The following is a 6879-nucleotide window of genomic DNA, read 5'->3' on the forward strand; positions in this document are numbered from 1 at the left end:
ACCATGATCTAACACAATTATGGTGCATACTTTGTTTCCAGGCAATACTTGTATCATCACAATACCCATTTTCCTCTGAAATTGCAATGTGTGAGGTTGTCTTAGAAGACCTTCTTTCTTCTTATCTCACTGCAAGAGATTTGGCTTAATAGAGTTATCGTTCCTATTACACTGCTCCCATTCCCAAGTTAACTGAAGTTTGCATTTTGTGATGTTCTGCATTCTGACAATTTGATTGATATGTTTACAGCATCTACAACAGCAGTTTGCAGGTAACAAAAGCATTTCAAAGCGAAAGCATGCAGTTAGAACAGCAAAAAGAAAATGTCTAGATAACAGTATCATGCCAGCATTTAAAACTCAGGCTATACATTATCCTGTGTGGACAGGAGGATGCATCAGCATTTTCATAAGGTTTCTTCCAGACCTATTTGCTAGGATTCTTCAATGTTTCAGTACGATGTGTAGTCTAGCTATCAAGGATTCAAGATATCTAAATGCTCCACAGTTCAGCTATCCTTAAACTCTTCCTTAGTATTTAAAAAGCAACTGTCCCCCTCCAAGACACTCTCTTTAAATCTTTAAGACATTGTAAGCTACTAGACAGATGCAACATTTGTTGTATCACATATCTTTTCAGCAGGTTCTGGTGGAATAGCTCAACTGTCTGCATGTGACTACCTTTTAAAATCATGCAGTCATGACTCATCATGAAAGTATGTGTTGCAGCATCCAGAAAAGAAGAGCTTATTACTGTTTCTTCTTGGGCAGTGGCAAAATAACTACTGGAAGGAAGGAATTTGCTTTTTTTGATAGCAAGATGATCCACAACTGTGTGTTACCAAATATTAAATATTGGTTCCTACATTTGTTTTTAATAAAATCAGATTGCCTCTTGCAAAAACAAAGCTGCTATAGTATAATATGCTTCTGCTAAGATCTCACATTTCACATGCAAGCTTGGATTTTGCCGAGAATACCCCCAGACACCATACTTTTCAGTATTTGCAAAGTTAAATACCGCTGGGCCAGCCTGGAGACCTGTGAACATGAGACAAGCAGCTTTTTAATAATGTAAGTATTTGAACCTCTTTGTGCCACAACACATTAATCAGTATTTCATTCATGATATATCTGGTCAACTTTTTGGCTTGTCAATAATAAATTAACTTTTCCATGCAAATTTTTTCCTGTGGCAGGCATTTAACATCTACTTTCATTTGAATTAGTTTTCCCAGCCACCAGACATTCTGCCTTTCTTTTAATTACTGTCTAGAAGCTACAAAAAAAAGCACAATTTGGCTGACAGCATTTTGTTTTTTGTAACTTAAAAGCAGTTTCAATTTATTATATCTCATATGATAAATTCACATTTTACATTGCATATCATTTCACTTCAGTTTCCTCTTAGTCTCAGCCTTACGTTTTTCAAGGTTTCCATCATTTTTGCATTCTGTTCCCATGTGTACACTGACTACTTTAGAGTCTAAGGACTGCCTGGCTCTGTTGCTATGCAACACATAGCCTAGTTAGGGCTTCCTGAAATAATCATCTCAAATGTGCTTTTTTTAGACTTGTTTCCCACAGGAATACTTTACTATTTCTTTATAATGGACCACTGATATTATTACTGCAATATTAGACAGTGGTCACCTGGGAAGTTTTGGTAGCTACCTAAGATGACAAAAACCCAATGTTATTGCTTGCAAAATTCAGGACATACCTCCTGCATTAGCACAGGGAGGTTAATATCTCAAATATTGCTATATGTTTGCTACATGTTCTCCAGGTATATGAGCGCCATATATTTATAAGGAAAAAAAAAAATCTTAATTGTTGTTTGTCTTACTCTATTTCATTCAAGGGGGAAAAAAAAGTTCTCTATTTAATGTAGAATAAGCCACCAGTCAGAAAAAAATAAACCCTTGTTATATGAAGTCTATTACAAATTTCATCAGCTCAACAGAAGGAACATATATGCAAATATTCCATGTTGCAATTCATTATAAAATAAGTTGATTTCTGAACTCTTTAGGACAAGGTTCCACATTTTTAAAATCACATTACAGATGCCATGATCTGGGGCTGTATTTGCTTTTTGAGGTACCTTGAGAAACTGTTCTGTGAAACATTCAATCTTTCCAGCCTCAAACAGCATTTTTCTTGTTACAGCCTTCTAGTGCTGCTGCTGCAGGGGTAGACTAATGTGTTTTGTTTTCTTATTACTGGCTTATTTGGGAATCTTAAGTTAATTCATTTCTGTAACAATATGTAGAGCAATATAAACACAGGGCTCTTGTTAAAGCATCCATCAACTCTAGAGGGCCAAATGCCTTACTATGCACCAGGCTGAGGGATCAAAAGAGCGAGATCTAATAGTACAAAAGAGATTTTAATGAAAGGGACTATTTTACCTCATATTCTTTTCTTTTCCTTGCCCACTTTAGCATGCTCAGCAGTAGTTATGTCTACAGGTAGCTGTATGTCAGTCCAGAATTGAGGTAGAGAGAGGAAGGATGTTTCCCAGACCCAGAAAAAATAGGAACAAGGTTTAAATTAAGGCCCTTGCAGAGGCAAGTCCACCTGCAGTCTTTTAAAGGAAGAGGGGAAGACAGCAGCAATTTCATATTGTTTGTAAGATCCTAAGTCTTAAAGACGACTTTTTCTTTAAAAGAGTAGACTGTGGTAGGCACAGGAACGGGCTTCTCAAAAACCAACGCATGAGGTGGTATAAAGAGGTAATTTTCCATATCCATATATGTAGCCACATGATAGTAGTCAAGCTATCCAAGAATCTGATTCAGCAAGGTTTAGTGAGTGTGACTCTCCCAGAGTGATGCATTTCAAGCCTCTATTCTTTAAAACCACATAAAAAGTACAGCTCAGACTCAAATTGGTATCAATATTGTTTTGAAAGCAAAGAGGTCAAGACCTGAAGAGCAGCAACATTTGGTTATGGTAAGCAAACAATCTGAAACCTGAAAATGATGCATGATCAGCTGGAGAAGAAAAAAGCATTAATAAAGAAATCTGTTATAATGGGAAAATCCTTCAGTATGTTCAGTTTGCATTTGACACTTCGCAGCATTTATGGGCATTTAAAAGACAGGTCAAATAATTTCTAACATAAAAAGACAAAAAGAAAGCCCTCACATTTGCCATGATAAGTTTGAAGACAGGAACCTTACCGACCTCTTTTGCATGTCCACGTTGTAAAAAAGAATCTAATTAAGCAAGGAGGAAAAAAGCAAAACAAACAACCACCCTTCTTCCTGAATAATCCTTTGTGACCTAGGATCATTTTGAACACTTGGGATTGAAAAACCTGCACTTTAAGAGAGTTGTCCCTAACAATGCTGACAAGTTTCCATGTGCTGGTACCAGATGGAAACTAAAAAATGACTTGCATATACTAATATTTAATTAGCAATTGTGCTGCACTACACAATCTGTCCATGACACTCAGATTTAAGATGCATTTCTAGATGCAAACCCAGCTACCCTGACGAATATGATACCCAACAACAATTGAGGAAGATACAGGCTCTGCAAACCACAGCTACTTAAAATCAGTGCTAGTTACAGCTTTGAATCTGAGGGTCAAATATTGCTTTTGTCCCCAATTTCAAGCCAAACTAAAGCACAAATAATTCTTATCCCTCTAATGTCCCAATTCTTCATCTCAAAGAAGAAAGGGCCAAATGGAGGAAGATAACAGGGTGGGCAACTTAGAAGAGGGGGTTGTGGAAGCATATAAACAAAGTAGAATTTCCTTGACTCTCACAGAGCTCATTGATTTCAGCCAACCATAATAAATTGCTCAATCACTAAGAGGTGGCCTATTAAAAAAAGCATAGAGTAGACATTTTATACTCATGCCAAGAAAAGTTATCCAACCAAACTAACACATATTTTCTGCAGCTCAAGCTCTTAATTCTAGCTCACAACTTTCCCTTTCACAGCAGTTGCTGAGTACTAAGAAATGTTGAAAGAGCCTAAGAAGAATCTGGACATCCAGTTCTTCCTACATGCATAAAAACAACAAAATGCAATAAAGTACAAGCCATGTTTTCTGGATATGGGCAAAAGCACAGAGGTATGAGCAGAAACAGAAGAACTTACAGAAACCCTTACTACTGTACAAAGTTCCTGAGAGGAATTCATGTTATCAGACCACATGAGTACTTCCATACTTGACCTGAATAGCTTACCTGACCCTTCAGAGGCCGTGCAAAGCACAGAATCCCTTCTTTTATCTACCTGCTGGTGTATTATGAATAATGACAGGAAGTACCAGCTGTCTGCCTACAGTAAGAACGCATATGTGGGCAAAATATTTCCTAAGACTTCCAATTCTGAAACCCTGGCAAAGGGGAAAAAACCCTTAAGAATAAGAATCACCCACAGATGTGAGTTTCTGGATACCATTTTTTTCCATAAAAGGCAAGCTGCAGATATAACCTCAAAGAGGAAGAAGATAACTATATAAAAGATATTGCTCCCAATCTAAAGCAACAGAAAAACACACACACTTCTGTCATAGTCACTACAGAAGTACCTTGTTCAAGTAAAAACTAAACTTTAGAAATAAAGAGAATAAAATAATTAAGTAACTGAGAACCAATGAAGATAAAAGACATACAGGCAGACTGTGGTAAGAAAGTGCATAAAAATAAACCCAAGTGGACACTAAGACTAAGCAGGAAGAAGCAATCAACATTAAGTGCCTCCTGGCAAAGAAGAGGAAGGAAACTCCTTTATAACCATTATTCCTTCTGCCAAAGATCTTGGAATGCTAACAGCTAGCTGTAAACCTCTACCCCATCCCAACTTAAACTGTCCACCTTTGGACCTAGATGAACATGGGAAGGACCATAATACCAGAGAAAATTAGTAGATACCAGGAAGGTTTCCTATACAACAGTGAGTGATCAGGGTCAGGAAACTTTGAAAATGACCTCATCTATCCATGTAAATATACATAGATATACCTGCTGAGATGGGTACTGTTAAATATTCACTCCGTCTGCATAACTACTTGTATCTAGATGTACTTAGATGTGAGCTTAGTAGATATTCTATAAGCTGTGCAAGAACTGCCTCATATTCCAAATGTCTGTCTATCTTAAAAAACTATCTTTTGGTACCTAAAATAATCAGCTTTAAAGAACCACCTGTGATGGGTCGACCTTGGCTGGCTGCCAGATGCTCCACCCAGCTGCTCTCTCACTCCTTCTCCTCAACAGGAAGGGGGGAAGAAAGTAAGATGAAAGACCCAGTGTGTTGACATAAAGACAGGGAGATCTGTTACCAATTACCACCACTGGCAAAACAGACTCGACTTGGGGAAAATTAGTTTACTGCCAATTAAATTAGGTTTGGATAGTGAGAAACAAAGACAAGTTAAAACAACACCTTCCCTCCACCCCCTTCTTTTTCCCAGGCTCAACTTCACTCCTTCAGTTCCTGACTGCTCTACCTCCTCCCCACCAGCCAGCAGCCCAGGTTGATGGGCAATGGGAGGGTGCAGTCAGGTCAGTCCGTAACAGTTCCTCTTCTGATGCTTCTTCCTCCTCACACGTTTCCCCTGCTCCAGCATGGGTCCTTTCCCTGGGCTTTTCTCACGGGCTCCAGCGTAGGTTCTCCCCAGGCTGCAGTTCTTCCAGGAAATATCAGGCAGCTCTGGTGTGGCACATACTGGCAGGCAAATACCTGCTCCGCTGTGGTCTCCTCCACAAGCTGCAGGGGAATCTCTGCCCCGGTGCCTAGAGCACTACCACCACCTCCTCCTCCTCCTCCTCCTCCTCCAACCTTTGTGTTCCCTCTGCTGTTTCTCACTCTTTTTGTTTCTTCCTCCTCTACCTGTGTGGCAGTTTTTTTGCCCTTTCTTAAATATGTCTTCCCAGAGGCACCACCATTTTGGCTGCTGGGATCAGCTGTGCCCTGCAGTGGGTCCATGGAGCCAACCAGAACCAGCTGTGTCTGACATGGGGTAGCCCTGGCCTCTCCTCACAGAGGCCACCCCTGCAGCCACCTCACTGCCAACACCTGGACAGCAACACCCAGTATACCCACCAATACAATTCATTTTCATCACAAGATACTAAGTGGATAGAAATGGCCATGAGAAGCACTTACTATGCTTTCCAGTGTATTCCTTAAACTTCACTAATTGCTGAGACTGCCCTTCTGTCACTTGCTTTCACTTCAGACTGGGAAATCAGAGGCACGCAATGATCTCATCCATTACACGTCTCTGATATCTCACAGCTGATATAAGGCAGTCTCTTTCCAAGCAAAGGCTATGTGGCAAGTATGTTAAGACCATGAGAGATAGATAATAAGGCACTATTCTCTACTCGCCAGTCTTCACCATCACAGACCAAGAAAATCTCAGTGCTCTCAAAGATCATGATCATTGTAGCCATGACTTTTACAGACACCAGAAGCAACATGTTTTTCCACAAGACTGAAGCCCTTGTTTTACATGAGAGAGGACGAGGAATCTTTTCTCTGTTATTTAAAATAACTTAAATATGAGATTAGCTTTGACATTTTTAGGTTTCTGTACCAAGAAAGGTAGAGGAGGAGTATATACCGTCTTTTCAAGCCCATAGGCTACTTCCAAGAAAGCATTCACTATAGAAGCAAAATTATGAGTTTTTAAAAGATCACGCCACATTATTCAGTTGAATAATGAATGCCTCTCTGAAGAGCAAGAAGTGCCAAGGATGCAAGCACATTGCAAGAGGTGACATGTTTTGCTTGTGGGTTAACTCTAAGCATTGATTAGCATGTTTAAAAAGTAAATACTCCACAAGAACAATAGGTAAAAAGAAGACCCTTGTCCATATGCAAGTAACAGGCCAAGTTTGGGTT

Source organism: Fulmarus glacialis, unplaced genomic scaffold (assembly GCF_000690835.1).
Source record: "Fulmarus glacialis isolate BGI_N327 unplaced genomic scaffold, ASM69083v1 scaffold10662, whole genome shotgun sequence".
NCBI lineage: Eukaryota > Metazoa > Chordata > Aves > Procellariiformes > Procellariidae > Fulmarus > Fulmarus glacialis.